Source organism: Plectropomus leopardus, chromosome 21 (assembly GCF_026936395.1).
Source record: "Plectropomus leopardus strain MGB_pleo_1.0 chromosome 21, ASM2693639v1, whole genome shotgun sequence".
NCBI classification, from domain to species: domain Eukaryota; kingdom Metazoa; phylum Chordata; class Actinopteri; order Perciformes; family Serranidae; genus Plectropomus; species Plectropomus leopardus.
In genome coordinates this window covers 3,995,768-4,009,094 of record NC_142196.1, presented here as the reverse complement: position 1 = coordinate 4,009,094, position 13,327 = coordinate 3,995,768, and the positions used below count along the sequence as shown (strand labels likewise).

The following is a 13,327-nucleotide window of genomic DNA, read 5'->3' as shown; positions in this document are numbered from 1 at the left end:
TCAAGTGGCCAAAAATGCATTCATGCTGCTTTACCTTTTGAAACCTGTATCAACATCACTTTTCCGGTGCTGCATTCAGACGCCTTCACAACTATTTAAACCTAAGAAAGCTAAGCAAATTGGTCTCCTTCTTTGAAAAAAATGGGCTAAAGGGCAGTGAGCAACTTGGCAATAACTCTTCCACAAATTAAAAAATATTGATCTCAAAAGCCATTAGAAAAATGTCAAAGGGGGCGCCTGCTGACTCAGTGGATAGAGCAGCGCCCCATGTACAGAGGCTGTGTCCTCCTCGCAACGGCTGCTGGTTCAAATCCAGCCTTGGCCCTTTGCTACATGTCTCCCCCTCTCTCTCTCTCCCCCTTTCACACTCACAATGTCCTGACAACTAAAGGCAATAAAAGCCCAAAAGAATAATCTTAAATGGAGGGGCGCTATGGAGCACGGAGGACAGTAGAGGCTTCCTAAACTGCTCCGAAAGAATGTGACTCAAATACATTTATTTATTGTACAGCTTTGTTGAACCTTCTGGCGTACTCACTCTGGTTCTTAATCGACAACGATGTCTAATTCTCATCCAAAACAAGCAAATCACACCGGTAGCAGAGGATGCTAACGCTACTAACGCCCTTGATGCTATGCTGCTGCAGTCAATGATGGACACCCCTAAGAACAATATATTCGGGAAAACTGACCTCCTGAGCCTGCGCTCTGAAATATCATCTGTGAGACAAGAATTAAGGAACTCAATCGAACCACTCCAGCGTGCAGTGGATGCTCATGAGGTGACGATTGGTAAACTTAAGCGTGTCACAATCTACCATAGCTTCCGGATAAACGAACTGGAAGCCACCGTTAGCACGCTGACATCGCAGGTGAAACGTTTGGATGACAGATGTGAAGATTTGGAGGCCAGATCCAGATGTAATAATATAAGTGTGCTGGGGGTGCCAGAGGGACAGGAGGGACCCCATGCCACTGTTTTTATTGCCCAGCTTCGTCAGCATCTGCTTGGACTGACCGAGAAGCCCCTGCTTGATCGTGCCCACCGGACCCTGTGAAACTCAAAGACGGGAATCCACCTCAGCCCTTTACGAGTCATATTTCAGCCATGGTAGCAATGTCGAGTTTTTGTTAGAACTAAGGTTTATTAGTTGGAACTGCAAGGGACTTAATTCCTCAGTAAAGTGTAGCAAGGTTTTACAACACCTTCAATATTTGGGGGCTCAAATAATTTACCTCCAAGAAACACACCTAAAGCCATCTGTTTATTCGAGGATTAAGAGTACGTGGATTGGATATGCCTATTATTCATCATTTCATAATAAGTCTAGAGGGGTTGCAATTTTATTACAAAATCAGTTCCCTTCATATGCTCTGATGTGGTCACTGATCCAAATGGATCTAATGGTCACTGGCAGGATGTTTGATACCCCAGTCTTACTGGTGAATGTGTATGCCCCTAATTGGGATAGTGCAGATTTTTTTTTAGACGGCTCTTCTCTAATCTTCCAGATATGTCCTTGCTTATGTTGGGAGGAGACTTTAATGTTGGCTAAGCTCAGAGCTAGACCGGTCGTCCACGAAGGCCACCTCACTTTCAAATTCTGCTAAGCTAATCAGAGGTTTCATGGATGAGTTTTTTCAGATACCTGGCATTTCTTTAACCCTACTAGCCAAGTATACTCATTTTCTTCCCAGGTGCACCACACATTTACTTGGATAGACTATTTTTTCGTCAATAATAGACTCCTAACTTCTGTAAGCTCATGTTCATATGAGGCTATTGTCATCACTGACCACGCCCCTGTCATTATAAGTATTGGGTTTGATGGTTGTGTTCAACTACGTCCTCCCTGGCACTTTAACAAGCGTTTGCTGTCAGATGAAAACTTTGTAGAATTAAATTGATATGTTTTTGAGTATCAATAAAACCCCGGACATCTCTGCATCTGTACTATGGGAGACATTGAAAGCTTACATCAGTGGGCTGATAGTCTCTTATGTAAACTAAAAAAAAATCAGAAGAGGGAAAAATTGGCTGGACTAACCAACCGTATTGCCCAACAAGACAATATATATGCTACCTCACCAACCCCAGATGTGTATAAGGAACCCCTCTCCCTAATCAGAATTTAACACACTGATGGCAGACTATGTTGCTGAACTACTCCTCAAGTCCAGATCTAGTTATTATGAGCAGGGTGACAAAGATGGTAAATCCCGCAAATTCAAACATCTTCAGGTATCACAATAGACCCCAAAAGAATTAATCAGGAATTTAAGAACTACTATGTCTTGTTGTACACATCTAAGGTTCATTCAGACACACAAGACTTTGACAATTTTTACACTTAAAATCCCTTTTGTTCACCCTGAAATGGTTAAAACTTTGGAAAATCCAATTACTGGGACTGAACTTTCTGCAGCTGTTTCCTCTGTGACCCATCTATTACAGGCGTCTTCAGGAATGGACTGGAACAGAGAGTCTAGCTATATGCTGATGATCTTCTCCTTTATATTTCCAATTTTTCAGTGTCTATCCCTGCAGCTCTTACCATTTTTGACTCATGGTGCTATATCTGGTTATAAATTAAATTTAAATAAAAGTGAATTATTTCATTAAATAGGGCTGCTTATGAGTATCCACTACACAGCCTGTCATTTAAGATTTCAAATCCCTGCCTCACTTATCTAGGAGCTCAGGTAACTGACAAATTTAGAGACCTACATAAAGCTATTTTTGCTCCCATTCTGATTCGTGTGCAAGAAGACTTTGACCGATGGTCGGTACTGAATCTATCTTTAGTCGCCCGAATCAGTTCCATTAAAATGAACACGCTCCCCAAATCCTTAGCCTAATGCTATAATTGCATAATTCGGTGTAAGCCCACCCACAGTGCCATTCTATCCCATTTAAGCAAACTTTCCAGCCTTTGTCACGCTGCTAACGCCTGATATTACTTCAATGGAAGTCTCTGAAACCCTCTTCACACACTCTCTTTCTTTTTTTTTTTTTACATGATGTGGGACCCCTTTTTCAAACATGTACAAGAGCTGGACTTTCCAGATATTCCAGAATGATTGACCATGTATTTAAGAGACATTAAATTGTGATATGAAAGACAGTTGTCCAATCAACAACAGTTTACATTTCAATGTTTATTTATTTATTTATTTTGTTGCTTTAGGCCACTTATCTTAATTGATTTTTAAGTTTAAGTTTTTGTTTTTGTCTGGGTACTGATTTGATTTGTAGTATTTGTCTTGCCCTATCTTGGTTTCGAATTGCCTTTTCTTTCACTTGCTACAGATACTTTTGTTAAATCCCCTTTAGTTTGACTCATTATTACTTTCTTTTTTCACTGTCCTTAAATGTCTTGTTTGAAAAATTTAATAAACAGATTTGGGAAAAAAAAGAATAATCTTTAAAAAAAAAAAAATGTCCAAAGCACTAAAGCCTATAATTGAACATTATAAAAAAAACCAAAACAATTATTTTTATGTTAATAAGTAATTTTTTCCAATTTTGTCTTTTTTCATGTCATTTCTTTTTGTTTTGTATCTTTTTAAGCCAATATGCTCAGGTTTCAAAGGGTTAAGTGAGCCACTGATAATGAGACAGTATGGAACTTCAGCAGATATGCTCTCCCTGTGTCTATAAGAAGTGGTTTTAAACCCAAGGATTAACAAAACAGACATTAGCAGAGCACGGTGTTCTCTGAATAATTAAACACCCCCAGTGTTTCACAGAGACACACTATAAGTGAGGCCAAAATATCACATTATGAGAATGATGATATTATCTTTAAATTCCTTTCATTCTGTGTGCATGAACTAACATGGCTTGAAAGTCTGGAGTGAGTGCTCATAATCTACAAACATGACTTTGCTAATTGGATTACAGCATTAGCATGGCTGAAACTCTCGAGATGATGAGTTTCATGTGTTTGATATAGTCGTTAAATTCCCTGTAAGAAGTGAGCAAAGCCAGTATGGGGGAGATAACTCCTTTATGTTAGATCAAATAGACACTGATTTGGAGGGCAAAAAGTTCTGCATCAATAAACCCCCATATTTGATGAGCTTAATTTATTTCAAAGTAGACATTAAAATAGACTCGGAATATCTTACCTTTGTTCTGCCACAAAAAAGCAGTTCAAACCTACTTTCAAGCAATTTGAGCATGATCTCCATTCTGAAATTAGGCTGTTTTTATTCCTGGAGAAGTGCTTTAAATCACAAATGAGTCCTGATGAGTAGGCGATGCATTAAATTTTGATCTTTATAGCTGTATTATTTAATGCGAGGAGAGCTCTCACCTTCAGTGCATCACACTCCTTTGATGTCTTGCCTTTCAATATCCCAGAGGAAGAAAGCTGTTTATTTCAAGGTATTTTCATGAGAATGTGCTGCAGTAAAAATTAATTGCATTATAACACTGACAGCTTCGGCCACTTAAGAATGAGGTGGTGACTAAAAATAAATGCGCACAGCATCAGACCCAGATGGTATGGTGAACCCTGTCTCCTAACATGTGCATTCGTATAACTAATTGCTAGTTGATAAACCATTCACTGTCAATGTATTCTTTAGTTTTACAAAATATGTTTGTCTTTTTTTTCTAAACAGGATTCCTGCACATCATCCAGCAGCATGTGTCCAAATCAGCTGCCTCTTCAGGACAGAGACTTTCCATGGGAGAAGGAAGTCCCATTTCTGGGGAGTAGGGGCCATAAAATGCCCATAAAACTGTGTCCACAAAGTTACCAAAAACACACAGTACCACTGGCTACAAGGGCTTGTTCTCATTCCAAAATCATCTAATAGGTTTAAATACCTGTGAAAGTTGTCAGAAAGCAGCACAGGAAAAGGGATGTCGAGCCAGGTTTGAAAGGGTTAAAGAGGCAGATATTGTGATGTTTTCGCTTCGTTCAGTCAGTCTTAAATAGCTTTTATATACCACATTATAACATTGATATGAATACATTTTTCAATTTTATCTTCCATTGGTCTTGGTATAGTACTGGTTCAGGAAAAACCTTTTTTATTGCACTCCTACTCTGCAGAACAGAGGTGTCCAGAACTTTCTGAGCAAAAACACTACAGTTGTGGAGCAAATCATTTCCAACCTTGCAGAACATGGAAGTTGCTGGTCTATCACTGACTCAATCAGTTAGTTTGAGAACAATCCGAACAAAGTCCAGGACTTAACAAACATGTATATTTGGCAGCCTGCCATAATATCAACATTGCCCCCATGTCGTGATGTTGTGTTTTTGAAGGTGTGCTCTCACTCTCTTCTTTTCTCTCTCTCACAAACACACTGACAGTGGACCCGTCACCCACCATGAAAACCATCGACCTCCTTGCTGATAATTGTCTGGCGGAAACTCTGCACAGAACTCAATCATTATATATATATATATATATATATATATATATATATATATATGTATATATATTTAGCCATGTTTATGTCATGGCTCTAGGGACAGCAATGTCTATCTAGTGGTCCATCTCTTTCGTCACGACTAAAATATCTTGACAACCACTGGAAGGATTGCCATAGAACTTTGCACAAACATCAATGGTCCCCAAAGATTATACCCTTTCCTTTGAGCTTGAATTTCTTTTTCTAACAAAATTTCTTGACAACTTTTAGAGGAATCACCATAAAATCTGGTTCAGATATTTATTGCTATCAGAGGATTAATTGTTACGGCTATCCCCCTCTTCCCCTGGTCAAAATGTTATTTTTTCAATATTTTGGTTCAGGACCAAATAGCTCACGTAATTCTCATCTTCCCAGCTGCATGTGGTGGTCAAGTGAAATCACGACTACAGAGTTTAAAGATGTCTTTCAGCAGATGTGGGGCTCCCATGTTTGTCTAAGGTAATCAACTCTCCAATTAAAGATGCCATAATTGCTTCCTTCTTGTGACAACATCGAAGTTAATGTTTTGGCTATTTCTTGCATTTTTCCGAGGGAGTTTTAAGCCTGTCATATTGAATTCAACAGCAGTCACTTCACACAGTCGCTGTGATGCACCCTGTGCCCTGTGGGCCCATTTGGTAATTCATCCATGCCCTCGATGGGTTTTATCGTTTACATTTTTGCTAAGTCAGTGGTTCCGGTCCTCAGAGACCCCCAGAGGTTCCTGTTCCAGTGAATAACTAACTGACCAAAGTGTGTCAATGAGGTGTTATATATCTGAACTGGCCTGATGACTGGAACTTACTATGTCCACTCAGCTCCAAATGCAGAATGACTTTTTTTACACTCAAAATGGACTTCTGTAGACAACTTTTTTACATTTGTATTCTATAAAATAAAAAAAAATCTTGTCTATTGTCTTGCTGTAAACAAAGAGATGCTCCATTAAATCCAACAGCCGGTTCTCACTCTGAACTCATCAAATATGTCCGCTCTATCAGTGCTTTTGGGGTATGAGTCTGACGCCAAAAGCCACCTTCTGCATCCAACACGAACACTGATGGAAGGTGTCAGATGAGAACGCACTCAGACAAAACCGGTGGTGTTTTTATTATATGCTGGTGTAAACATGCTGTGTCATCCCACCATGTGCATTTGTTGACATCATCGTGACGGCATCAACGGTGAGTGTAAACAGCTGAAATCATAAGGATACCTAAAGTGTGAAAAATAGATGCAGGAGGTCACTGACAGAGCAGCATCATGTGATCAGTTGGGATGAGAATGTGTTGAGCCTACAGAGCTCCAATGTGCTCAGCAAATGTAATGGAAAGTGCAACAAATGCATGAAGGTACCACAGAAATTATTGATCAGTGACCCTCATCATCATCATCAGCCTCCATCACCAACTAAAATTGTGCACGGTATGTTGTAATTAATTGTTTTCTGTTTGGTTGCTTGTTTTTTTTTAAGTTACATTGTTCATTACTTTGTCTTTTCTTAATTGTGTTGATTTTAATTTCCTTTGTTGTGAGTGGTAAGGCCAATGACAATTTTCCAGATTCTGAACAATGAAGTCCCTCATGATCTACAAAACAAATAAACAAGCTTCTAACTTTGTCATAATTAGTGGATTAAAGATGCCAACAGTGGAGTCCACACAGAGAACATGTATATATTTATAGTTTCTGACAGTGAGTAATAATCAACTCTGTGATTTTTAACATAATTAATGATTAGGCAATGATTTGTAAATGTGTTATCTTGCAGCGATTTTACTTGATTGGACACAAGTCATAATGAGAGCAGTATGTGCACTTTTTCTGGTCTGTTACAGGTTAGAGAAGTTGTTGTGGAGTCATTTTGACCTGATGGGGGTGACTGAAGGGGTAGAAACAGTAACAGGCCTTTCCTACTTCAAGAGCTTAACTACCCGTGACTTAACATGTACCTATGTCGCCTGTTTGTTTCCACTGTACTGCCCCTGCTTTGGGAGCATGTTCCTGGACCTGAATTTTGGCACTGATCAGGATCCAAGTTCCAAGTACTCTTTTGGGGGAAGGAATGCAACAGATTGCAGCATGGCAAACACTGCGGTTTGTAACTCAGGATGTGTGTGCAGAGAACCATTGCAAGGATGAGTGTTTAGGGGCAGGTGCTGTTCTGGAAAGAGGAACGCAAAAGCGAAACCTGGTGCAAGCGGCAGTTGTTGGCCAGCGGAGTGGAGAAATCCAGCATTTCTCAATGAGAATTGAGGACTATGTAGGAAAACCATGTTAAAACCAAATATGAATCACAACAAAGTAAAATGTGTCTGGAGGGAAACTTTGAAGTTCAGATTGTGGAAAGATCCAGGTTAAGGGTCATTAGAGAGAAACACACAAAAATGTGTTTTCAGGTTTTGGGGGGTACTATTACAAATGTGAAAAAGTTTTATAAAGGCTTCTGCCTCCAAACAAGAAATGTGAAGTCTGATAAATGTCCTCAAGTGATGTAATTTTGGTCAGCGTCAGATGGAGCTGTAGACAAGTTAGAAAAGGTAAAAAAAAAACATACTTGGGGTGTGGAGAAAGAGAGACGTGAGCTCACCAGACCTCTGTGGCCTGTTGCTCATCTCTGCTTGAGCTCACAGACTCCAATCTACATTACTAGTTGCCACACGTGGAATCCGCCCACTCCACTGAGTTGAGTGATTCGTCCAGCATCGTTACATGTAGCACGCACTGTTTTTTTTCTACAAAAAGTAATGCACCAAAATTTGTATATCCTATGTAATCATGAGCAAATAATAACTTCAGTATTTTGGACAGCCTTGATCACGTAACCAATGCACTGGCGGGAGTAAAGATGGAAGCAGTCCAATACTTATGCAAGTAGGGTTGGTGGGCCACAAAACACAAGACTTTTCTCCAGAACTTTCCCTAATAGATCAGAGTGTGGAATCATGTGAAACCATGTGACTTTTATGTCATTTAAGGGAAGTCATCAACATGTTTTATGATTTGTAAACCTAACCAAAGTCACTTAGCTTGCCTGAACCCAAAGACACCCAAGCATGTTTCTTAAACCCAACCATAGTAACTTTACCGCTGCTCTACCTGCTCTGCTCTTTACATGTCAACACAAGCACATAGTGGGATTACCCTGCACATGATTATGTTTTGGCAACAATAGCACATGGAAACCAATCAACATCAACCAATGACATTAACAAACGCACATGCTGACATAGATCATTAAAATAAGGGGAAGGGGGCACATGTTAAATTGTAGAAAAAACTCCCATCACATTCAAACGGGAAGTGAACACCGAACTCCTGCACAAAAGTCCAGGGTTTGTTGCACCCATCCACCGCTCCTGCTGCCCGCCCTTTAGGCACCCTCCTGTTCTATTTCACATCATTACTGGCAGCGCTTCAACCTGACGCTGTCAAGTGGCATCTCATATGGATGCTTCCATAGGTTCCATTTGGCTGTACTATCACCTGATGCCACCTGTCTGAATATGACGCTGTGCCATCCTGCTGCGTTATCAGCTGATGCCGATTAGCAGCACATCATGTGGATGCAAAAGATAGCTTTTAGTGCCGGGATCTTAAGCCGAAAACATTGCAAAAGCTGACAACTTTAGAATGACGGGCTGGTCAGTTTTACTACAGAGGAGACCTGATGTTATCTGCAATAAGGTGGATAAACAATGCATACATGCACGTGCATATATTGGTATCTGCATCAGCAATTGTCCAAAATTAGTTGGAAAATATCTGCATATCAGATATCAACAAAAATCCAATATTGTGCACACCTAACATTTTTCTCTGATTGAATTGTTGGACAGAGATAAAACAACTGTGGTGGCCACACTGAACAGTTGTTTTCAAAAATATCACATCACAAAATTACAGGACATATAAAAATACAGATCATATTGCAAAATGTCAGCAGTATTTTTAGCTTTATCAGCAGCTCCATCTTAAAAACACTGACACCACCCTCCAAATTCCTGCGAAGGTAGAACTATTTTTAACATCACTCCAACGTAACCCTTCAGGGCCAAATTAGTGTCGGTTGCTAATGATAGCATGGAGGAGGGCTGGGCAGGAACACGTGTGGGTACTTATATAGTGGGAGGCCATGACAGACATTAATCAATAATGCATTAATAGTATAGTGTGTTAGACAGCTGTGCACACCATCCATCACTGTGACTTGTCTTTTCTCCTGTGCACAGTCTGCAGACTGACTGGAGAGGCTGAAAACCTTTAAAGCATGTGTGTGAGTGCAGTAGTGTGTGTGTGTGTGTGTGTGTGTGTGTGTGTGTGTGTGTGTGTGTGTGTGTGTGTGTGAGGTGCACCTGGAGCGACAGCAGAAAACGACAAGCAGGTAGATAGGAGTTAATTCCTCGGAGGGTTTGAATTGATGCTGACTGCAGGAAATGAAATGCGTGTGAAACTCATACTCTGGTGAGGAGCTAGCTCAGGGCCGTCAGGTGTGTGTGCAGACACACGCACGCACACTACAAACACTTCACGTTTAAGCACAGACACACACGCACGCACGTGCACACGAATACACACACACACACACTCTTCACACAGACCTCACACATAAAGATATCTTCAAACTTGTACTCCTGTTCTTCCCATCTCACTGAAGGCACACTGAGATGAAACATTCTCCCAAAAAGCTTTCATCATGGATGTGTTTGTGTGTGTGTGTGTGTGTGTATTTGTGTGTGCGTGGAGTAAAGGGGGCTCTCTATTAAAAACCCAGAAAGGTTCTCTCAGGCACCCTGTTAGTGGAGTTGGATGGCCGACACCCCCCCCAGCAGCTTCAGAGAGGGTTTGTGATCTCTGGAGAATCCCCTTCCTCCCGGTGCCGCCTTAATGATACGGGTCAGCTCTTGGCGGGGAGTGGGGGTACTTTAGTGAGGAGGACTCTACTCAGCAACACACACAGGCCTGCACTGTGGATGTCAACAATTTTTTTGTAGCACTTGCTTGATTACATACCCAATACATAAAGTTTGCGATATTATTAATCATTAAACCTTTGAAACCTTTTTTCTTTCAAAAACATGGGAAGAAGGCACTAAGCGACAGAAGAAATCATTAAAAAAAAAATACCAGAATGTTAACCAAAAATCAGTTAAATAAAAAAAAAGATTAAAAAATAAAATAATAGTAAAAAACACAGAAATGACATGGAAAAAGTGCCCCAAAATTCTAAGAATTTTGCAAGATATTTTTAATATGTAATTATAATAATAAAATAATTTCTAAATATACTCATGTCTTGCAACTTTTGAAACATTTATTACCAAGTTGGTAATTCTCCCATGTCTTTGAAAGAAACCACACCAATTTACCTAATGTTCAAATGTTTAAATACTTGTGGAAGGCTTCTAAAAGCAGCACAAAGAAAGTGATGCCGCTCCAGGTTTCAGAGGGTTAAGCAACTCAGGATGTGTGTTCAGAGAATCCCTGCAAGTGAGTGCTTTGATATACAAGTTAAAATACTGATTCAATATTTTACACAAGCCTGTTGTGTTGTCTTTCCCTCCCCTCGTGTTAAATTGCCGTGCTATACATCTTAGTGAGATATTTTTCACGGTATATAGTGGGGAAGTGCCAACACATGCTACACATGTTTCAGTGATTTATATTCACAACACTGGTTTGTAAAACACAGTGGAAATACAAGACCTAGACCAAGAGCGATGTTTTTTCTTTTTACTTTTTATGTGAATTTATGGCACACAGATTCATATTTATTATATTTTTAACTTACATACTAGTTTTATACATTACATTGTAACATAAGACACAGTTTTAAATTTTACACACAAAGCAAATCATCCATATTGCAATTTAAATATTCACTTACTACTGCTAATTGTTTATTACTGTATTTCTTTACATTTTTATTTTTACACACTTTAGATACCCGTCATATTATACACAACTTTACTTCTAAATATTTACACACTAGTGCCAATTGTTTGCTGTTTCTGTATTTCTATTGTCTATTGTTTACACTTGTGATGGTACTTACTTGTACTTTGTATAATAAAGAGCAACTCCAACTAACCACAATTTTTCCATTGGGGATAGATTAGGTAATTCTGATTCTGATTCTGATATTGAAGAACCATTTTAAACAAAATATTTATCATAGTAGAGTATTTTTTTTGGGATGTCAAATTTAACGTCTCAATAAGCGTGAACGCAAATTCATTTTAATGCCACACGTTTTTTTGACGCGCGATTAATGCATGCACATTCTGTCATTATGACCCTCGGCCCACCCCGTAGTTTGGGAAATTGGGTGCAGCAGTAACATTGTCGATGGCAGCAGAAACAAACCTCAGTGTACAGAAATGGTTAAAGAAAGGGGTTTTTTGAATGACCGGATGGTTCTCTCAACAAGACCAAAGTTATCTGCTATTACAGTCGATGTGAAGTGAGTTACCACTGGAGTACGTTCACTCTCAAACACACAGCTGATGCACAGAGCCCTCCTCCCCCTCGCCATAGGCAGACCACGTTGGATAGTTTGTAGCGGACCTGCACTTTCTGCAGGTAGCCAGACAGTGGGATACTGAACATAAAGTCAGCGCACGGACCACTGATAGTGCAGCAACATGACTGCAGCAGCCATTCGAGTACGCGCCCCGTGTCGCACACAGCCTCCAAACAGCTGTCACAGTTTCTCTACAGAAATATGCTTTAGTTTCTCTTTCAGCAAGTGCTTTTCTAGGTGTTGTGGAGTACTAATATATATGTCCTTTCCTTTGTGCTGTTTTTCTCACAGTTTTTAGACACGCATAAAAGTTAAAACCACTTCAGAAACTGGACACAGATTGCTGTACAAAGTAACTATTGCAGATTTTTAACTCTACAAACTATAAAGTGTCACAGCTGCTGCCAAGCTGTTGGAGGCACACCGAGCTGTCCCTCACCTGATGGTGAAGCTGTGAAGTACACGGTGGTCGCTCTCTTATCTGTAATGTATCCTATTCTTCCTGTACATCACTGTGTTTACAATCATGTTGGTCCGTCTAATCTCCGTCAGCCTTGTTGTTTCTAAATCTTCCTGATCGGCTCCAACTTGACAAACAAAACTTTGGACCAGCTAAAAAAAATTGTTCAAATATTTGTTTTATCTTAAACCAATATTTGCTCTGAAAATGTATAATTTCAGGATGTAATCCTCTGTAACAGTAACTTTAAAGAAATACAAACTCTAAAAAAAAGCCTAAAAATATTGCAACTTGCAGTGTAATTATTCAGACCAGCTGTGGTGAAATCAGAGATTTCAGGCTGAAACAGTAACACAAACTGCCTGCAGAATGCTGGTGGAACTGATTACTTGGACTTTCTGTGTTCCTACTGACACTTCAGACTACCAGAAAACTAATTGCAACCTTCATTTCAGGAAAAAGTATGGTGAAAACCTCCAAAGATGAATATTTTGTGAATATAATCAATAATATGAATTTTAATCAGATTTTATCTCTAGAAAATCAAATCAAAACAGTATTTCCTTTATTCATTTTCCAGTGACATTTCAAAGAACTGGTATTTTTGTAAAAAAAAATCTAAGTAAAAGCTTTAAATCTTTCATATAGCTTTTTGACATTTATGAGTAATACATTATCTTGGTGTGTTTACTTCTTTAAAAACTATTTAGAACCCTTTTTTTTAATTATTCATTCACCCTTTGAAACCTGTATGATGTCACTTTTCTATTGCTGCTTTCAGATTAGGGCTGCACCGAAGGATTATTTTTTTTTCGATTAATCTATCAATTATTTTTTTGATTAAATGATTAATCTATCAATTATTTTTTTATTGATCCAACTATTTTTTTTTTTTATTACTCGATTAATA

At 39.2% G+C, this 13,327-nt stretch overlaps 1 long non-coding RNA gene across 1 annotated transcript in view; it reads right to left on the bottom strand.

Moving 5' to 3' along the window:
* LOC148185981 (uncharacterized) overlaps window positions 1-12,484 on the bottom strand; it is a 209,893-nt gene extending 197,409 nt beyond the window's left edge. The window contains exon 1 of the long non-coding RNA XR_015775399.1: window positions 12,397-12,484. This is a non-coding gene — a long non-coding RNA (uncharacterized LOC148185981). The remainder of the gene's footprint in view (window positions 1-12,396) is intronic.
* Between the last annotated feature and the right edge of the window lie 843 nt (window positions 12,485-13,327).